General features: G+C 49.2%; 1 long non-coding RNA gene across 1 annotated transcript; it reads right to left on the bottom strand.

Annotated features, from left to right (window-relative positions):
- Positions 1 to 1,032: 1,032 nt before the first annotated feature.
- On the bottom strand, positions 1,033 to 11,333 carry LOC125355906. The gene is made up of 3 exons (XR_007211800.1): positions 11,323 to 11,333; positions 1,875 to 1,957; positions 1,033 to 1,109 (listed from the first exon to the last, which is right to left on the bottom strand). It is a non-coding gene; the product is annotated as an uncharacterized LOC125355906 (long non-coding RNA).
- Positions 11,334 to 22,402: the final 11,069 nt, after the last annotated feature.

Here is a 22,402-nt window from a genome sequence, read left to right as displayed (position 1 = left end):
TGAGGACATCGAAGCCAGCAGATGACGAAACAGGGTGGAAAGAGAGACCCAGAGAACCACAGTTATTCCCATGGCTAGGTGTCAGCCTCAGGAGTCATGACGGCATCTGTGACCCAGCCCAGGCGAGCTTTCAGATCAAGCCCAGTTCTAGTAACCCAGCTAGACAGAGCTATAAACACAAAGCTATTTTAGACCACTGGGTTACATGACATAGACAACAGGACTTGTGTTCCTTTGATAATTGAAATCCAAGATTGTCACTCCACTGACTCCTAGAGGAGAGAGCATGTGCTCAGCGGGCCGAGAAGTTCCTTCAGAAGGAAGCAGGGTGGATGGGAGGGGCCTCCTGCCCTAGGGGTAGGCAGTGTTGGTGAACACACTGTGTGGGTCGCACTCAGCCATGACAAAGTTCATTCACTGCCACAGCTTTCCTTAACCTCCTGACTTCCCCTCTGTTCAGAGAACATTCCTCTGAATGCCTCCTGGAAAGTTCTTGCTAATCATGGAAGGTACAACCTCCATGCTTCCTCTTAAAATGGTGGGGATGGGGTCTGCAGATTTCTTGTGCAGTGGTCTGCCCTTTGTCTTACTGTTCTTGTGTTTCCCCTTCCGCCCCCCAAATCAGTCCGTGGCCTGCTTGGTAAACAATATCTTTCTTAATGAAACCCTCTTGTCCACTTAGGAAAACTCATTTTAAACCCAGCAGTAGCACACATATAAAGGATGTGAGCGTTTTCAATACTAAAATTTGAATACTCTGACTATTTTCAGAAAATATCATTTCTCCAGTTACCCCAGCCCAGCCTGGGGGGAGGGGGGGGGGGTGTTCAGGCACGTAATAGAAGATCCGTGTGCACAAAACATTCTCCCCGTTTCAATACAGACCCCCCACCCCGTCTGTCGGGGCGAGGGAGGACGGCGGGAGTGCTTGGAGGTGGGGGGGCTTGTTGCTGTTGGAGCGCTGTCTGCTCACCTTCTGCATCCACATCTACCCGCCGGGCCGGGCGCTTGCTGCCTGCCAGGGCCGCCGTCCCAGCCTCGGGCCGCGGGGACCCCGGAGCCGCTTCTCCTGTCAGAGATGAATCCATCGTCTCCAAAGATGTCAGCATCTGCCCAAACCGTTTTATATTAGAATCGATGGCAGATGGTGGTGTTTTTATATTTAATCAGTTCCACCACATGCGGTTTCATCTCCTCTCAAACGGAGCCATCTGCGGCGTGTAGGTGTGCGGGCAGCCCGGGCCCGCGCCGAGCCCCGCGCCGCGAGGTGGGGCGCACACGCAGACGTGTGTTGACATCAGACACAATGAGCCCGGGCCGCCTTCGACCTGAGGCCTCGTGTTTGGAATAAACACTTGCGCGGGCACACTAAATATTTATGGTGGGTGTGCCCCCCGCGCGGAGCTCGGAGCGAAGGTTCCGGTTCCGTGCTTGGCGTAGCTTTCTACGTCTTCTTCTAGAAGCTGCTCGCTCTAAACTGCCTAAAAATAGTCTCACAACTAAATCCCGGTCATGTTCTTGCCTGCGGATCATCCGGGCAGGCTTTTTATCTTTCATAGAAATTCTTTCAAAACAATGGCTATGACTACCATAGTACTCTGTTTACACACACACACACACACACCACCACCACCACCACCACCACCACCACCACTAATATAAATATCACTCCTGTGGACATTTGTAGGTCCTATCTCAGTGACTACCTAGATGTAAAAATCCAAATACTAGTTTCAAAATACTGGCCGGTGGGACTCCTGCATTTTTGTCCACAGAGCAATCATCAGTCTTACCCCCAGTGGTAGTTTTACCCTTTATTCTGCATAAAGTTGGAAGCCAGCATAATAAGGATGGAGAGATTCCTCTTCTCCCACCATGAGGCGTAATTAATATCTGGGCACCATAAGCAGGATGAAGAAGCCTGAAGGGGCAGATGGTTCCAGAACCTTCCGTCCCACTGAGAACACAGAGAGTGGTGTGCATTTCTCACTAGACACTGGAGTCGTGTGGAGTCAGTAGATGGATCATTGTTTGACTGCATGATGTCCTTCCATTAGTGTTCAAAATGCCGACCAGCATCCCAGAGTCTAAATTCCTGAACATGGAGCTACAGCTCCTCGGGCCTCGCTTTCCTCCTCTGCATCAGGAGCTGCCCATTCTCCAAGGGAGCTCAGACACCTCCCCCAGAAGCCCTCCTGCACCCCGTCCTCGGTGGCGGGGGGAGCCCCTCCCACTGGCCCACCCCCCCCCCACGAGTTTGCGACTGAACATCTTGTGTGTGCGGTTAACCCTCTGTCTCCTCCAGTTCCCTTCACTCTGCTTCTTGGCGACGTTTCTAGAACCGGGCTGAGGGTCAGGAACCATCTGCGAGCGCGTGAACAGGGGAGGGAGGAAACGGCAGACGTTCGTTACCTGCACATACCAAAAAGGAAGGAAATAAACAGTGAAGGACAGCAACAGAGGATGAAGGCGGGCGAGGGGACGATGACTGTCGAGTCAAATAAGATTAACACGGATACGAGAGAAATAGAAAGCAGCGGGTTGCGGGGTGTGCGCAGAGCACCCCTTGAACAGAGTGGCAACCGGCTTGGAGGTTAGCAGACATCTCCAATGTCACATGACCGTGTCTGTCGCCTCGCCCACACCCACGGACGCTGGTCCCGAGAAACCGGGAAGCACTTCCGGGAAGCCACCTTTGAGGGGGTGCGGGGGGCTCAGGCATTGCAGGAAGGAGCGGGGCGCCCGTGGCGACGGAAGCCACTCCCTCGAGAGCACAGAGGTCAGTTTGCCCGGCCCCCAACAATCAGCATGGGGGTCTCTAGCTTATTGCCTAAAGCCAGTGTCCCCCCAAAGACCTGCCCCTCGGGGGAATTCCACACTGGGGTCCAGCCAGCCCCGCCTGAAGGCCCCTGGAGCTTTGGGTTCTTATCAGTAGGCATTGCTGGAAATGGCCGCATGCCGGGCACCTGCCGCTCACACTTAGACCTAGCTAGTCAAGAAGCTGAGATGGAGAGGGTTAAAGCCAGTCTGGGCAGAAACGTCTCTGAGCTTCCCTCCCCACAGTAACTATCACGGATGCCTGGATCAAGCGGTAAAAGCCCCCGCTGAGCAGAGCAAGGCGCTGAGTTCAGATTCCACTGCTGACAAGAGAAAGTTCACGCACGGAGTCCGCGTATGGTGCCAGAAATGATGGGTGTGACAAGCTCACTCCACGGGGAAGCTGCGCCCGAAGCCGAGAGCCTGCTCTGCTCTGGAAAGCCACGGCCAGCTTCTCTCTCTGCCCAGGCTGCGGGGCAACTCCGCTGAATGGGGAGGGAACGCTGGGTGCTGTTATCATTCTTGCATCTCACCCCCTACTTCCTCCTTTGGCCTCTTAAACTGCTATTTCATCTTTGTTTGACTTAGTGAGTCAGGGTTACAGATATTTTAAATATCTTTGCCTTCTGTTTGTTTCTTTTTAGGACGGTGTATGGAGTATCAAGTGCGACCAAGTGCTTGGAGGCAGGGAGCCTCGGTGCCTTTCCACAGGAGGATGGAATAAGTTGTAATGCTTCCAATCCTCACCTAGGCGTTGGCTGGGGGGGAGGTGTAAATGTGCTTCCTTTTGGCAGTGGCCATGCCAGGGCCTGGGGTCCACCTTGCCCTGGGGTCCGCCTTGCCCCCCCCGCCCCCGCCCGTCCGCCTTCCCCTGGGGTCCGCACCCCATAACTCCCGAGGCATCAGCTGGCCAGAAGCCAGAGAAATGCGAACAAGAGCAGAAACTCCTTTGTCCCTGCTACCAATTTATTTCACGGGAAGAAGGGAAACTGGGGAAAGAAGAATATTTTCTGTTGCGCCAACTTGGTAATGAGTTAACTGATAGGAACGCAAGCATATTTGTTTTGCCGTGAGGTTCAGGGGTGAGCCCTTCTCTTTTCTGTCCAGCACTCCTGCTCCCCTGCTTCTGTTGATACCAGGGAGGATGGACCCCGCTCCCCTGGCCACTGCCAGAAGGGGAGACCATTACCCAGAGGCAGCATCCGGAGCCCCCCTTGCAAGGATCTGTACCCACAGATCCTCGTTAGAACAACTGAGAAGGCATCACCCAAGATGGCCCACTCGCAATGAGGAAGACAAGAAAGTCAGCGCCCCTCCTTTCCTGCAGAAAGAACCCCGAGGGCGGGTTCTTTGGGAGGGGGGCCTCCTCCCCACGGGCCCTTTGGTTGTCTACAGCTCCGTTCTCAGGCCACAGAAACGACCCATAGAGGAAGACAGCCACGAGCAGCCGCAGAGGAGCACGGGGTTGCTCCCATCACGTGACACACGATTCCCTGGGCCTCACCTGACACCGCTCTGATGGAAACCATGCTTGGTATCTGCCTCTGCCGTCTCGTTGGACTGAGACCTGCTTTGCAGAAATGACGGCTGAAACCCATCCCTCTCCCCAGGAAGGAGGTGTGGGTGAGGGAGAGGAAATGGTTTTGCCCCGGTCCTCTTCAGCAGCTGCCCGGAGCAGCAGCGGTCTCGGTTCATCGTACGCAGGAAGGAGCCTTGGGACCCACCCTGGCTTACGTCCCAATCAGCGACTATCCCGAGGAGCGCTCCCGGTTTCCCCATCCACCAAGTGCAGAGCCGAGTCATTTTTTACATCTGGGCTTCCCGGATGCATGAAAGCATATTCAGAGCACCGGACACAGTTACTGGGCACGTGACAGAGCTCCATTTACGTGAATTCTCTCCTCTTCCCTGTCTCTCCTGATTAGGAAAATAATGTTTCACAGGATATACCAGTCTACCTTCTCCCAAGCAAGTTACACACGATTACCATATCTTCTCATCCATAAATATACATTCGGCAAATGGTGTAATGTTATTAGCATAATGAATATTCTAATTGTGGCTCTAACTTTAAAGCTGGCACCAAACATTAATCCCGGGAGAATATCAATTGCCAAGGACGTTAAGGACCAACCTGTGATGGGAGACAGAAAGGATTGAACCCATGAAATCAGGGAGCCATCTCGCTTTTCCAAGCCCTGGAGGAAAGCTGTCACAGCAGAGGATGGACACACACATGCACATGGACGCGTGCGCGCACACACACACACACACACACACACACACACGAGTCCACAAGTCATTCTCTATCCTCAGCTTTTATTTTTAAAAATCCCAGTCCTGTGTGTGTGTGATTGGCGAGTGTCCTCCGTTCCGCTGGGAGGAAGATGTGTGAGGGGCCAAGAGCCGACTAGAGCACTTCCCCTGGTTCTCCAACAGCCACGAGGAGGGAGGATCTTCCGTAGAACTCCCATTTTGAGGTGGAAAGAGGCTCACTAAGAGTCATCGGAACCAAAACAAGAACTAACACTTTTGAGCAATTCCTATCCACTGCATTTTGGGAGCAATTTGTAAGGATTACTATGATTATCACCCCACTTGTGCATGCTGACATACAAGCTCAGCAAAAAGCCCTCCAGATAACCAGGGAAGGAGCCAGCAGCCACCAGAGCTTGTCTACTGCCAGCAGGGAGGATCAGAAGTGGCCCTTCCAACGTGCCCACGCTCACACTTCCAACGTGTCCACGCTCACACTTCCAACGTGTCCACGCTCACACTTCCTCCCAGAAGCCAACAAAATCAACATATTGTTTAATGTTCCCACTAGACACGCCCCCGACTAGTAGACTCAAGCCAGAGTGCTCAGGGCTCGAAAAGGCTTGCACCTCTGAGCTACTGGATAGGGGTGCTAGCCTCGCCGTGTGTGTCTCCATCCCCGTGTGTCTCCTGCAATGTGCCCGAACCATCCAGAGAACACGGTAAGATCCAGAAACTTGGGCCTCAGAGAGGGCCAGCCCTGACCCTGACCCGGTGCATTATGTGCCGGGCTGAGTCCGAGATCCGCTGCCAGATGACAGGTGTGGCTAGCTCGGGACACCGCATGGCAATGCTTCCCAGGCAGCTGCCTGGCTTCCCTTGGGGCGCATGAGTGCAGCCACAGAAGCCAAAAGTGCACAGGTAGGCATGTAGGTAGGTAGGTAGGTAGACAGATGATAGATGGATCGATAGATAGATAGATAAATAGATGATAGATAGATAGATAGATAGATAGATAGATAGATAGATAGTAGACAGATAGATAGATAGACAGACAGACAGACAGACAGACAGATAGATAGATAGATAGATAGATAGATAGATAGACAGATAATCTTGCATTCCTCAAATTCAGGAGGGAGTGTGAAATCCAGGCAGAGACACAGAGCAGGCATTTCCCTGAGGCTGGGAGGGTAAGACACTAGCAGAACTTGGCCTGCATGTTTCCAGGAGAGGCCCCGACCCCCGAGGATGCAAGCCTGAAGCTACAAAGATCTACAGAGGAGAGAGTCCAAGAGCACGGGCTCAGGGCTGTCACCACACGCTTGCTCCCAATGACACCAGGCCGAGCTGCCCTCCCTCACCTTCCGTTAGCAGCTGGTAAAGTTCCTCTCCTTTATGCTTTTCATTCTAAGCCCGCTTGAATGAAGCTTCTTGTCATTACTTCTAGAAGAATCTTGACTCTAAAAATCAGTCTTTAAGGGCCTGTTCATGGCCTCCCTCCTCTCCATGGCTTGACTATGCCCCCAGGACTCATGCTTGGGCAAGCTCAATTCCACTGCAAAAGTGTCGAAAAGTAGGACCTTGGAAAGGTGATTAGGAATTAGGGTGCCAGCCTCTTGCGTGGGTTAGTGCTGGATGTAAAAGGTCACGAGGGTACAAGGTCATCTCTTGCTCTCTTTGAAATGCTTCAGAAAGAAGGCCTTTCCCCAAGATGAGACCTCAGCCTTAGAATTCCCACCCTGTGAAGCTTTAAGAAATAAGTCTCTGTTCTTTACAAGCAACCCAACCTCAGACACTCTGTGACAGCAGCACCACATGGACTAAGGCATCTTTGATCTGTCAATGGGGACAAAGAATTCACCCCACCACTGTACGTGGGTTGAAAGGCACGCTGCTTTGTAGAGCACCCAGAACTTCAGGAAAGACTTACATGGTGTTGGTGTAAGGGAGCGCTTGCTGGGTCTACCTGTCACGATCTCTGAGAAAATATTACAGTATGAAATTGATCTAAAAATACAAGAAAAGGGCTGGGGATATGGCCTAGTGGCAAGAGAGCTTGCCTCGTATACATGAGGCCCTGGGTTCGATTCCCCAGCACCACATATACAGAAAATGGCCAGAAGTGGCGCTGTGGCTCAAGTGGCAGAATGCTAGCCTTGAGCAAAAAAGGAAGCCAGGGACAGTGCTCAGGCCCTGAGTCCAAGGCCCAGGACTGGCCGAAAAAAAAAAAATACAAGAAAAAAACCAAGCGCTAGGGGCTGGGGATATAGCCTAGTGGCAAGAGTGCCTGCCTCGGATACACGAGGCCCTAGGTTCAATTCCCCAGCACCACATATACAGAAAACGGCCAGAAGCAGCGCTGTGGCTCAAGTGGCAGAGTGCTAGCCTTGAGCGGGAAGAAGCCAGGGACAGTGCTCAGGCCCTGAGTCCAAGGCCCAGGACTGGCCAAAAAAAAAAAAAAAAAACCAAGCGCTGGTAATCCTGCCTGTAGTCCTCCCATAGGGTGAAGCTGTGGAAGAGAATCTCTGCCATTTGAGACCAAAACATCTGAATGATCCTGCACCGTCCCTTGGCTCTGGGTTGGTCCATTGATCAAGGGCTAGTGGTCATTCCTGGGTCCGCCACTGGCCCGGCGTGGCTCTCCCTGGAGAAGTTGATTGCCCTGCATTACAATTCTCTAGGGTGTACACACGACGTTCACAGAGCGGGACCCACATTTGCTCCGAGACACACCAGCAAAAGGGTCTCAATGACTGTGGGACGCTCGGCTCTGTGACTGGAGCTGTTTGTCAGTCTTGGGACTTCTCCCGGGCCTGCGCAGGCTCTGGGAAGCGAGCGGGATCCGATGAGGCTCACAGGGGAATGATTAAAGCAGATGGTAATTTGCTAATAACCATCAGAGCTGCCAGTCACTGGAGAGTCACCATGAAGCAGGCTCCAAGTTGCACATTTATACATCTCTGTTACCATGCTACAGGCTTGGGGAAGAGGAAAGCAGTCCATCATCTCTTTCTCCTTCCAGACAGGGTCATGACAGCCAGGGATATCTCCATAAGCAGACAACCTCGGTGTACATGTCTCACACATCAGGACCTCTGGTTGCATGGCCCTGTCTACAGCCTTGCCTTCTTCTCCCTGCAGGTGGGGTGGACGTTTGCCCCTCTGCCCAGCCTGGTATCCTGGTTTGTGGCCTGGAGGTGATCCTCGCGATGGGACCGAGTCTGCAGGCAGAAGCCTTGTCCTCACACTGTCCACCTCTACTAGACCCTTCCCTGCCCAAACTGGGTATGCAGAGCCTATCTCTCCCAAAGGGAAGAACCTGGAAGAGGCACCTGGCTTAGCTGAGTGTTTGGGGAAAGCATGGTCCAACCTTAAAGGCCACTTCACCACCAACAACCACCACTGGAGTCCATGTAAGGCGGTCCCATGCCTAGAGAGACCCGCAGGCTTCAGTGCTCCAAGACCACCCCTTGGGAAGCGGAAGAAATCCCAGTGTGCTCTCCTAGGAAAACGGTCCTGCAGCTAAAAGCAACTTGCCTGAAGATGGGACAACCAGGAAGATCCATCAGCCTCGCCAGAAGAAAATCCTCACCCCAAAGATAACAGTGCTTCAAAATCTCTGTCATCCCAAGAGGAAACCAAAGGACGCAGGGCCAAGAAGTCTAAGGAGAAATAAGAAGGTTTTATGGAGATCTGTCAGGCAGCTCACAATAGCACACTGTCCCCTAAGTTTCTCTCACGATTGAGACATTTGTCAACTGCGGTGGCCTTGGATCTGAAATGAACTCCAGAGGTCCGTGGTTTTCGGCGTGGTCTTCAACCTGTAGCACTGCAGCGGGGCGAGGGACTTTGCATGAAGCCACCACCACATCCTCTGGCCTTCAAGCGCAGTCCCACTAACCCGGTGCAGAGACCGTCAGCTCATCAGAGGTACGCCTCCAAAGGAAATGGGGGGGCCCCCGTGTTTCACTCGGCTCCCCCAGCCACTATGAAGTGCGCAGTTCATTCCTGCCACCACCCACCGCCCCACCGAGGCCCCGGAGCAATGGAAGCCGGTGACCAGGGACCGCGGGGCCTCCTCCGACCACTCAATGAACTCAGGGATTTTGTCACGGCGGTGGGAAAACCGTTCACGCATGAACTTCGTAAATTCACAAGCTGCCATGATTTTTCCGTTTTCCAAGTAAATGGTAATTTCCACACCTAATGACACATTCATAATTGTGTACTTCTTTTTTTAAAAAAGAAAGCACCCAAAAAAATGTAGACACTAAACTTTAGACCTCTCAACGCCTGGATCTATCCTTAGCTTTGAGGAATTGTGGCATGTTCTAAATGAGTCCTCGTTTCCAATCATGATGCCTGGAAGAATACACCTAATGGTAACCCTCGTTCAAATGAGAATGAGAACTTATTGAATCACAGAAGTTAGCCTAACAAGGTATAGAAGGACATGGAGTACTGGGATGCATCCCCAGGGCTGCGCAGAACCATTCCTTTCCAGGTAATCCTCTTCCACCCAAGTCCCACTCCTTAATTGCTACGGACAGCTTCGGCCTCCATGGTCATCAAAAGGATATGGGGTAGGCGTTTCCAAGTGGCTCCTTTCCCTCCAGTCTCAGCGCCCCTGCCACTCAGAACCGAGCAGCTCTGTGCCCTGGACGACTGACGTCGGACATCGTCCTGCTCCTGCCCCAGCCTGCCCATTCCCATCCCCTCCGGCCCCATTAGGGAAGGAAGGCATTCGAGCCTTCCTCTGGCCTTCGAGCTTAGTCCCACTACCCCTGTCCCGTCGACCGGAGCCAGCCCTGCCCCCATCCCCAGAATGTTCAAGCCTGGCCCCTGCCGGCCAGTCCCTCCCCAGCATGGCTCAGCGTGTGTTCCCTGACCCACTTCCAGACAAGGCCTCCCCTGCCTTGGGCTGGACACTGACCACCTCCTTGGTTCCCTTATCTGACTTTCCTTCTGGGCCGCTGGCCACTACACCGAATCTGAGCCTCGTTCATTTCTGTTTCCTGCTTAAGAAAGAATCCGCCAAGCAGCGACCGATCCAAAACACAAGCAGAAGCATGGCAGAAGCTGGCACAACGGAAACATGTGATTCGCTGCTGAACTCTCTCAGGGAAGGAGAATTATAAATGGCGCGTGCTGGTTCTTTTAATCATGAACTCACATTCTTCGGCAGGAACCCACCCATGCGGAGGGTCGCCCAGCCCCTCCGCCTCTGCCACTCAGAGCAGGGCAGTGAGGGGCAGTGTGAAGAACGGTGAGATGGTTCCCACAAGCTCAGAGAATCAGCAGGGGTGACCAGGTGCCCAGGCCCAGAAGATAAGAGCCACAGGAGCTATACCTAGAGGCCAAAGGCCGGGGTGGGCCAGGGAGTAGCAGGGAGAAAACATGGAAATGACAGGTGGAAAGAGGATTGCATTGCAGGTCTTGTCGCCTCCTTCCTCTGCATGAGCTGCCTCTACGTAAGGCAAGCCTCACCACTCATTTGAATACCCGTGCACTGTCTTACCGCAGCCCCTTCCTGACAGAGGGGAACTAAACCATAATGACTGCCTGTCCCTATAGTCTATATGTGGACACAGTGCCTGTCACAAGTCATAAAGAATAGATAAATGATGGCTGAGCCCTCATGGCTCATGTCTATAATCTTAGCTACTCAGGAAGCTGAGATCTAAGGATTAGGATTCAAAGCCAGCCTGAGCAGGAAAGCCTATGAGACTTATCTCCAAGTAACCACACACACACACACACACACACACACACACACACACACACACACACACTCAGATGGAGATGCAGCTCAAATGACAGAGTGCCAGCCTCAAACAAAAAAAACCAAGTAAGAGCGTGAGGCCGAGCAGGCTGTTTTAAGTAGAAGAGAGTGAGAAGAAATTGTCTCTGTGGAAACAATTCTAAAAGCAAGTAATGGGTGAACCGATAGAGGAACGGTGCTGGTGTATAATCAGTTCATATCTTCCTTATGAAAACAAGAATTTTCTCCACAATACAAGTTAAGGCCAACTATATGAATAAACCTCAAAAAAAATTTTTAAAAATTAAAAAAAAAGAGCATGAGGCCCTGAGTTCAAACCTCAGTACCAGGCCAAAATAAAAGAAGATAATGTAGAATCATTAAGTATTTGCAACCAGCTATCCTATCATTTGGGAAGATAAGTGTGTATTTTATTTTTACTGTAGGCTAATCTTGTAAAGGAGTATAACACGGATAAAGGCAACCTTTCCTCAAGGACTTGAAAATCACTAACATGTGCCCTTGGTTTCTGATCCTTTACTAAAGAAATCTCATAGCTACTGCTGCTAAAAGCAAACTCTTCACTAACTGTCTGGCTCCTGAATTTCAATCAAAGTCACCAGCTCCCCATTGGAAGGCTTATTACATTTCTGCCTCCATAATGAACAAAGACATAAATGCAAGACAAAAAATAATGCGGAGATGGAAGTTCTGTGAACTTTCTCATCTAGGTTCTTCAGGTAAATAAATTACAGAAACAAGGGGGGAGATTAATGCAATAAACCCTAACTGGACAGGATACTGAGAAGTCAGACGTGGAGATGCAATAGAAACAAATGAGGCAAATTGTAACCCATCAAAGGGCAACAATGGTAAGCATGGTGTTGAGAGAAGGTTCTACCACTTCTGTGTTAGAGATGAGATTCCATCCTCAGGAGCAGTTCCTTTCAAAAGCCACAGATTTGCTTTTGCATAGGATGCTATTCTTATTAAAGCATTAAGACTGCTCTTGATACTTAATATATCTCCATAGTTTATGCAATTATGTCAAGCTGTGGTACTTTCTAATCATGCTATTTTTAAGTTGCAGGGATTGTTCTTGTCAATCCACACAAAGATCTAACTTCCTTAACTATACAGAGAGAATACTCGTGAAATTTTTATCCTTAAAATGTGACATGCTTAGCACCACCTGATGGTACAAAAGAGAGATGAGAATAAACCCCAATATTTGAATTATGGAAAGGAAAATTACAATTTTTCATATGAATGTGTATGTCTTAAAAAAATAAACTACTTTGAAGGTTTTAAGTAACAACATTTTTCTTGGACTTTGGGGGTTTTTTTAAAAAAGATTTTCATACCATATCTATGAAAACTGTGTTTACATAGGAAATAAAACACATATGAATTTTCACAAACGATATCATTCCTTCACAGCCAGGCATTTATTTGATCATCTAAGTTATACATAATGTATAAGTCCTGTGAAATTGATATATTTAACAAAAAAAATCTTGATTTACTAAGTAAGAGAGATTGCAAAATTTTTACACATTTTACAGCGAAAAAATTATTCCCTAAAATTTGGACTTTCCTATATTTAAAACACAAACATTCAAAAAAAATGGGCTGAACAATTTATCTCAATACAGAAGCGTTAAGAAGATCCCAGCCTGTGACAAGGCCACCTGTATATTTTGACAAAAGTGAGAGGCAGAGGAAACCCACACTGTGTAGGGATGAAGAGCCGTTGCATGGTCGACAGGAGACGGCAAAATCCCACAACAAGAGCCATTCCTACCCAGGTGCAGTAGCTCCTGCCTGTAATCCTAGCTCCTCGGGAGGCTGAGATCTGAAGATCAGAGTTCAAAGCCAGTTCTTATCTCCATTTAGCTACCAAAAAGCCCAAAGTGGAGCTGTGGTTCAGGTGGTAGGTAGGGCCCTAGCCTTGAGTATGAAAGCTCAGGGATAGTGCCCAGGCCCTGAGCTCATGAATCAAGGAAGGAGGAGGAGGGTGCCAGGAGGCAGGGAGGAGAGGAGAGGAGGGGAGGGGAGAGGAGAGGAGGGAGCAGCGTGCTCTGAAGGCAAGTCAGCCTGTTGGGGACAGCGGGGAGAGGAGGGGGCCGGGCAGGAGGTGCAGAGGGAAAGCAGGCTACACTGGGGAAATCAGTCCGGCACACCACATGCAGAAAGCAGCCTGGATTTAGGTGAGGAGCAGAAGCGACACTTGGAACTATGGGGAGGGCTGCCTTGACCATGTCCAGAGACTTTCCGAGCAAAGCCCGGAAGAGTATTCTCAGACAGGCCGGTAGCCCGTGCAGATTCCTGCGGCCAGCGAGCGCCTTGCACGCATTGTGTTGCTCGGCAATTAACCAAGTCATAAAGAACTCACCTTGCTCAAATATAGTAGTTAATGGCCAAACAGGAGCTAACACTCAAACTGGGGGGAAAAAAAACCTTCAAGAAAAGGAAATACAGGTCAAGAAAAATAAATGAAGACAGACAGCAAGCAAGAACATCCCTGGCAGAATAAGATCTCAAAGCCCATACGAGAACTGAGAGGGACTACAGCTTGCCTACAGCAGGAAGCAGAACTAGCTGGTAATGCTCAGAAAGCGGGGAAGGGGATGAAACAGTCAAGCAGTGAAGACAGCATTGGCTAAAGCCCTGAGGAGTAGAGAAACCCCTGGAAATCCAGTAGAGGACAAAAGATTGAGAGAAAATCCATATAAAATTAAAAGAAGCAAGTAATAAGGACAAAAGAGCAAAGGAAAATAAGGGAAAGAAATCAAGAAACCCAGTCTATGCTTAATGAGTTTCCCCCAGTTATCCATATATGGTAAATGGATTGACAACAAGACAGACAGATGACAGATGGATAGATGGATGGATATGCTAAGAAAAAATGATCCAGAAATAAGTGATTTTAAACTAGACATTAAAAACATGTGTCCCATGAAAAAACTGAATGAATGAAACTAAAAATTAATAATAATAAAAATGCAAAAGTAAACAAACAGAACGCCACTAGTTGGAGGCTTGAAGGCTCTCAAGTCATGGTTAAGTGAGAAATCAAAACTGGAATTTTATTATAAATAGAAAGTTGCAACAATTAAAATGCTATGCAGCAGAACCAATGGATTATATCTATAGCAGGGTTTAGAGAAAAATGTGTAGCTATTTGCATGCATATTAATAAACAGAAAAAGCAAAAACATGAAGAGTTCATCCAGAGAAAGATGACATGAAACCAGTAAAATAAAACAGAGACAAACAGAAGGAATGAATCAACAAGCATAAATATGAAACCAATTAGAAAACTAAAAAATATATATAGCAATGAAAGGCTATAAATAAAATATATAAGCATCTATGATCTAATTTTAAGGGGAAAAAAAAGAAAGCACAAATGAACATTGTAAGGAGTAGCAGGAAAGGTATTTTAGTGAGAGATCAGTGTTTCTGAACTGAGAACACAAGTCTGGGAATCTAAGTAGATGAGATTTTTCCAGGAAAATGTAACCTATTAAAACTTCCATCAAACTCTTAGTAGAGACACACAAAAGCCCGGTGCCTAAGTGCCTCTTCATGCTTATGTAAAACAAAAGACATACTCAAATGAACTCTAAGATATGAAAACAAAAGACTTTTTTGTTTTCATATTTTGATGACTGTCTCCTTTACCTTATGTACAGTATATTCCGGTGTCTACCTTTGGGGGGGGGCGGGGATACAGAACTCAAGGGCAAAGGGGTAAAAAAGTGCAGCGGTGACACTCACGGGACATTGATGAAAGTGAACTAGTGAACTCACGAGTGGAGACGGGAAGGAGGGACTGGAAGAGAAAGAGGGAACGGAAGACACTGTACGGAAGGAAACGTGCTCCTTCCCTGACTCAGGTCATTGCAATCCCTCTAGACATCACCTGGATAATGATAATAAAGTCAAGTCATTACAAAGAAAACTTAGGAAATCAAATGAGATTCATTGCTCTAGAAGACACAGAGACACTGAGATGCCCCCCACCCCCAGAGCAGCGAGCTGATGAAGGTTCAGGCGTGGGCAGCCGTGGAGACAGCAAAGCACCGAGCAGCGCCCCGCGCTCGGAACCCACTGACGACGCTTCTCCATGCCAGCTGCCTCCAGGGAGAAGAAGCCGTTCGCCAGGCAGCAAAGGTGGAAGCACAGCGTTCCCACGGCCTTCTTCACGGAAGAGCCATCCAAAGCACAAAGAAACCGACTGGACCCACAAGGTCGGGACCAGCTGCTTCCACACCGTGTTCCCCACCGCTAGCTCTGACAAGTTCTCACCTTCGGAGCGCTACCATGCCCAGAAAAATATTGGGCCTCAAAACTCCTATCTCAGCCAAAACAAAAGTAAGAAATGGTCTAACCATTGAATTCTAGTAATGTGTACAGTTGCCTGAGGTGGGTATGGTGGCACAAATAGGATCCCAGCTACTCGGCAAATGAAGAAAGGAGCATCACAAGTTCCAGTCCAGCCTAAGGGAAGTGACCAAGACTAGGACACTGTCACCATCAGTGTCTCTGACTCTGTCTCTCTCTGTGTCTCTCTGTCTCTGTCTTTGTCTTTCTGTCTGTCTGCCTCTCCCCCCCACACACACACACACTCACACACACACACAACTAAAGGGCTGGGGGCGTAGCTCAAGTGGTAAAGTGTTACACTAGAACACAGGCAAAGCCCCCAAACATAATGGCACGTGTGTTTTTGCTGCTTTGAACCACAAAATACACTAGCTTCCTTGTTCCGCAGTGTCACTGGCTGGCTCGCGGCGTTCTTCCGCGTGGAGGCTGGGCAGGGCGATGGTCAGAGCTCCGCCGTGGCTGCCCGGCCTCTCGGGACCTCACGCTCCGCTCCAGCGCTGAGCAGCTCAGGATGGACCGTCACAACCGCCCCTGAGCGGAGCGGGCAGAGCTGACTGGCCCTGTCTGCGAGATCGGCCATCACAGCCCAACCACAAGATGCCGGTGGGGAGCACGCCATGAATTCCGCAGAGCACTGCCAGGGGTGCACAGGGAAGAGGCGGGAGCGGAGCCCTGAAGACTTCCTGTCCAAAGGTCTGGGTTCTGAAGGGGTCTGAATGAATCAAGAGAAAGGCATCAGATCATCTCCACGTGCGATGGCAAGCTAGCTCCTGTGGCAATGTCCATTTGAACAGGTGTCTTTGCATATAGGAACGGCGGGGGACTCCTCAGTGCGATATGAAAAAGCTAGCTCTATTTGAATGCATCAGGCAAGTCCTCCTGCATCTACGTTCAGTGTGTGTCTTGCCTCTAAGTGGGGCACCCTCTGGCCTGCTGACTCTCTGAGTTCCACTTCCCCCTTTGAGGTTTCTTGGCATGGAGAGGTAAGAAGACCAAAAACGAGAAACTTGTGCCTGACTGTGGAACGAAGGGTCCCCACAGATCTAGAGTTCCCAAATTGAAAATGCTCATTCTCGACAGGTACCAATGGCTCACTCCTGTAATCCTAGCTACTTGGGAGGTGAACTCTGAGGATCCCAGATGGAGGTCTAGAGCCAACCAGGGCAGGAAAATCCATTACTCTCAAATTAAACATTTTCAAAAAAGCTGGAAGTGGAGCTGTGGCTTGAGTGGTAGAGCGCTAGCCTTGAGCAAAAAAGGCTGAGTGGCAGTACTCAGGTCCTGAGTTAAAGCCCCAGCCCCAATACCAACACATACACACACACACACACACACACACACACACACACACACATACATACATACATACACACATACATACATATATACACATACATACATACACACATACATACATATATACATACATACACACATACATACATACACATACATGTGTACACACATACATACATACACACATACATGCATATACATACACACATACATACATACATACATACATGTGCATTTTCAAAAGTACAATCCACTTCTTTCTTCGATGCAGAGATTAGCTTAGCGAAGGCATTTATCAAAGCCAGAGAGAGAAGGAGGCTTTCCCAGTGCAGAGCAAACTTTCCTAGCCATTCTAAAACTCCCCTCCTTCTACCCAAGGCAGGCACTCAATTACAAACTATGGTTATGGGTCCTTTCTACCACTAATTACTCAGGGCTAAAGGGAGACCAAGGGAATACAACTTGGAGGTTAACTGGCTTTTCCATGGCATCATGGTGGCCTCTTTCCTATGCCAGGTGATGGTGCTAAGTGTTGAGTGAGACAGAAAGAGGGGCCAGAGTTCACTCTTCTATACTCACATGGAGCCCTTCTTCAGTGGGCCACTAGTGGACTTTTGCAGACAGCAGCTCAAAGCGGGGTCATTGGAATTCAGTGCATGTTGGAAATGCATCTTTCCCGCGCGTTGTTGGTTTTTGTTTTTACAAACCCTGAAGTCTGTGTGTGTGAAAACACCCTCTCCCTTGCCTAGCAGACGGATGGGGGGTCTCCCTCTAAAGATGGTCATGTCCTCCCGACACCTCCTTCCCCCACCAACGCCCTTTACGACTCCACGCGAGTCACAAGCGGCGTCTGCTCGGCCCTCACTGCAGTCCGCTGAGCACCACTGCCAGCCAGGCCGCCTGGCCTGAGCCTCGCCACAAAGCCACACAAACCTGAGTCAGACACCGGGGGCTCCTGCCCGTAACGCGAGCTCCTCCGGAGGCTGAGATCTGAGGACCGTGGTTCGGAGACAGCCAAGGCAGGAAAGTCCTCTTATCACTTATTAATCAATAAAAGGCCAGAGACAGTAGTGTGGCACAAGCCAAGCCAGAGCAAGAGGCTCTGAGCTCCAGTCCCCGTAGTACCAAAAACAAACAACAACAACAAAACTGGTACTAACAATCTGCAGGGAGCATTGTCTATTAACTCTTTCACAGATGTCTCACATGTTGTGGTTTACTAGTTTTAATAGAAACAGAACATTTACATTTACTAAAATATAAAGGACATGATTAATTAAACAGTACCCTAAGCATTCTCACAGTGAGAACAAAGGAGGATATTCTTAGGAGCGGGTCACAATGGCTCAATAGCGTTGTGCATATGACCATCTAAAATGATACTTATCAAAGTAAATTCCAAGAAATGCAAACCAGAGAGTTGTTTGTTTATTTCATTGTACTATAGGCAGCTATTTCTTTTTTCTTTCTTTTTCTCCTTTGGTTTATTCTTTGTGCACCATTTGTTATTTCTGTAACCTTTGTCTTATATATACGTTTCCTTGATTCGGGGAAGGGATGGGGAAATCACAGAAACAGTGGGACAAAGGGTGAACTAATGCAGCAGTGATGTTGGAAATGGATGAGCTTTACAACTTGGGGAGGGGAGTGGAAGGAAATGAGGGAGAGGTGTCACACTGTTCAAAAAGAAATGTACTCATTATCTTGTGTAACTGTAACTCCTCTGTATATCACCTTTACAGTAAAATTTAAATTTAAAAAAGACTTTATTAGCCGGGTATCAGTGGCTCACACCTGTAATCCTAGCTGCTTAGGAGGCTGAGATCTGAGGATCCCAGTTTAAAAACAGCAGGCACACAGTAGTGACAATGATGACCGTGAAAGATTTTTGACTGACCTCCAGAAATAATGCACCATGCAAGGCCAGGTCATTGAAAGGTATAGATCAGGAAGATCATGGTTCAAGAACAACCTGCGCAAATGTTTGAGAGATCCCCATCAGCCAACAATAGCGAGGTGCGGTGGCTTGTGCCACCGGCTTCTTTGGATTGCAGTACAGACCCACCAAGGTAAGCGTGAGACCTTATCACAAAACAACCAGAGCAAAAGGGCTGGAGGTGTGGCTCTAAGGATAGGCTGCCAGCTTAGCAAGAACAAAGCCCTGGGTTCAAGCCCCAGCACAGACAAGAAAAATTATGATTTTTTTTTCTTACTAATGAAGGGCCCCTGAGAGCTCTGGGAAGCATCAGAAGGAATCAACTCCTGGCTTTCCAGTTCTACAGCCTCTGCCAGGGGCTCCTCTGCCCCACTTCCTTCCTAACCGAAGAAGCCAGGCTTGTGCTGTCTCTCCTCAGCCCCCTACCAGGAACTCCACACCAGAGCCCTTGTGTGGCAGCGGTGGGGAAACCATTCGTGGAAACACTTTCTCCAAATCTGAGATCTCATTCCAAGATATGCGCAGATTGCAATATACCACAATTTTCCTCATTCTTCTTGCATGTAAATAGATCTGCTGCACGGAAATCGCTTGGTAAAACAAAAGGGTTTGATTTATGGCCAGTCCTCTTCCTCATAAATCACACCCGTGGCACCGGTGCTGGGGGCTCTCTGCGCTGTGCCGGCATTCACCCTTTGTAAACGATTTGGGGGTGACCTCCCATTGTGAGTCAGTCTAATAAAATCCCGCTCTCCGGCCCTGCAAAGGCTCTTTCTTCCTTGGCTGCGATTCCTTCAGAAACCCAGACTTGCATGCTTGCGATCTGTTTTGTTCTGGCTTTTTAAATTAGAGAATGTCGAGGAAAAGTGGACAGGGCGGCGGCACCTGCCTTCAGCTCCCAGCAACGCCAGGAAACCTAAGAGCAGGTAGATGGTGGCGGAGCCCAGTACCCCCAAAAGAATCATCAAGAAGCAGGGCTGGAGGTGTGTCTCAGAGAGAGAGCGCCAGCCTGGCCAGCCTGAGGCCTGGAGTTCAAATTCCAGCACTGCCAATAAAACAAATGAAAATTAAAATTGACGTTTCACCTCACTATACTTTGCTGTCTCTGGAAATGTCACTGGAGATAGGAGAGGAGGAAGCTCTTCCGTGCAAACCATGGCAGAGAGGAAGAGGTAACATCAGGAGAATGAAATACAAGTATAGACCAAAAGCAAATCCCTCCTCCAGCCAAAACAAAGAAACCATAGCAAACTAAAAGCGACAACAAACTTGCAATGAAAACCAGAAGGGAAAAAAAAAAGCAAAAATGTGAAGGTGATCTCTTAAAACCATATTTGAAATTAAGCTCTAAAAAGCCTGCTGTGGCTGGAATACCTCAGGCCCAGAGGTCTGCACGGTCCCCACACGCGTGTGCGGCCAGGGACACACACGAGGCACTCGCGGGAGCATGGTCACGGCTCCCCTCCGGCGCCGTGCATGTGGGGAACACCTCCCTATCCAAGATTGGGAGGACAAAGAAGACACCAGGCGGAAGCTGCACTGTGGCTCAGAGCGGTAGAGCATGCGTCTTGAGCAAAAGAGCGCAGGGGCGGCTCCCGAGGCCTGGAGTTCGAGCCCCAGCTCCAAAATAAAAACAAAACCCAGCCCCACTTGGCATTGGAGCAGGGCATGGGCTTGATCCCAGAACTCTGTGAGGTCAGTGAGTGTAAGTTACACGGAAGGCCACCGACGCACTTCAGCTGAATGAAGCCGTTGTCCCCGCGGATTCCGCGGGACGGCGCCTTGGGAAGCGCTTGCGTGTATATTCCCACCTCGCGTGTGCTGCAGGCGGAAGCCTGCGGGAACTCAGGCCAGGGCGCATGCGGTCAACTTCAACAGTGGCTTTGCCCACGCAAATTCACCCATCGCTCTGACTGTCCATTGTTTTTGTAGATTCAGCCAATCCTTCTGGCAAGAAAGAAATGAGTTCAGTTTAAAGTTCTTCCAAAGTCAAACTATTCAGTGGATTTTTTTAATGACTTCTATATTTATCTCACCCGGTTTGCTTTACTAGGTAAGGATCCTAAAATTAACATCTATCATGAGAAGATGTTTTCTGATCCTGAGGGGAAAAGGGGGAAAATGTAAAGAGAGAGACTGTTAATGCAATGGCTATAAGGGAAGAATGAAGAAACTGCGCGTGTGAGTTGCAGGCTGTTCTTAGATAAAGCACGTTTGATTCTGATTTTTTTGACTAATGATAGACACTGACTGCTACAGAATTTCATACTTTTAAGGTAAGAACTAAGTCTTGATCTAGAATAGCAATGAAGAGCCTTTGCTGTTGTTTCTCTACCATGAACCATTGATTAACAGATTCATGCAGAGCTGCATTCATGAGACCTATGAACACGGAGAAATCAAGTTATTTTAGTTGGATGCATATGGCTTTTAGAAATAAATAAACATGAATGGTTTTACTCATGTCTTTGAAATTAAGAGTGGGACATACAAAGTTATTTCAGTAAAAGCCAATAGGGCTGAGGTATGGCTCACGTCAGAAGGTGCTACCTAGCAAATATGAGTTCCTGGGTTCAAAATGCTATATGGGAGGGAGGGAGGGAGGGAGGGAGGGAGGGAGAGAGGGAGGGAGGGAGGGAGGGAGGGAGGGGGAGGAAGGAGGGAGGGAAGGGGAGGAAGGAGGGAGGGATGGGGAGGGAGGAGGGAGGGAGAGAGGGAGAGGAGTGTGTTCCATTGTTAAGTAAGGTGAGGGAAGAAAAGAGGAAAAGACTGGTGACAGACAGTTGGAGAACAAGCAGCGAAAGGGCTATAAGATGTGTGTAAAACAACTAGGAACAGAAGACAAAGGAAGAGATGCAGATGAGACAGAGAATAGAGCAAAAATAATAATCCCCACAGTCGTGGTCAAGTTTCCACTTGATCTGAGCCCTGAATCCTAATCTGGGAAGTCCTGAGCACAGGGCACAGCAACCGCAAAGGCTGCAGCAGACGGGAGCCCAGCTCCCTGAGGCAGAGCTGAGAGGGGGCACAGAAAGCCAAGCCCAGGCCAGGAAGGGTCCTGCTGCACTCCATGCTGAGTACAACTCTGGGTCGTTGAGCAAAGGCTTGCCGAAGCCAAGGAGGCTCCATGGCCCATTGGCAACACGAGGATGTGAGGGGTTTTGTTAACATAATACAAATTCACAAACCCACTGGAGGAGGTCATCCCGTGATGCGCTATGCCCTGATACACACTAGCACATCGTTCTGGCGACTTCAGGGGAAAGATGGGGTGCAGAGGAAGGGTAACCCGGGAAAGCTCAGGCTGTGACATGGTCCAGGGGGTAAGGTTAGAAACTGAAGAATAGCTAGAGTGGAAAGATACTTTGGAAGTAAAACAATAAGCCCTGGGGTTGGATTTCATGCGAAGGGTAAAGAAATGGCCAAAGCTGAACTCTGGGTTGTGGATGATGGAACTGGGAGTGTGATGGAGAAAGGAAACTCAGTGAGTAGCTTGAGAAGAATGGAAGTGGCACCCAAGAGCTGAGTCTTGGCCCTGCCGACTCTGAAGTGAGTGGACAGCCACAGGGGACTGCAGGACGGACAGAGGGTGTTTCCAGTGTGAGACCCATTGACAAGACAGGAAGGAGGTGTTCCCTCGTGACCTGTCACCACACCATCTCATTTGAGCAGAGTTGATGGGGCTCACAGAGCAGTTTTCCCATTCTCCAGGGAGAAGACCGAGGCTGCAGAAGATGAAGTTCCCTCTACAAAAACTATGGTAAGAGGTCACTCATACTGTGAGAAGCCATGTCCCCTTCCCCAGTCCCAGACAAGGAAATCACACACCAACAATACTGCACATACCCCTTGCAGCCCAAAACAAGTGTATCACACCCTGGAAATACAGCCTCCTTCCCCAGCAAAATCTAGGCCCCCTTCTACCACCTGGTGAAGAAACA

The sequence above is a fragment of the Perognathus longimembris genome, chromosome 8 (genome assembly GCF_023159225.1).
Source record: "Perognathus longimembris pacificus isolate PPM17 chromosome 8, ASM2315922v1, whole genome shotgun sequence".
Taxonomy (NCBI): domain Eukaryota; kingdom Metazoa; phylum Chordata; class Mammalia; order Rodentia; family Heteromyidae; genus Perognathus; species Perognathus longimembris.
The sequence above is the reverse complement of the archived record's forward strand: the minus strand, read 5'-3'. Positions and strand labels throughout refer to the sequence as shown.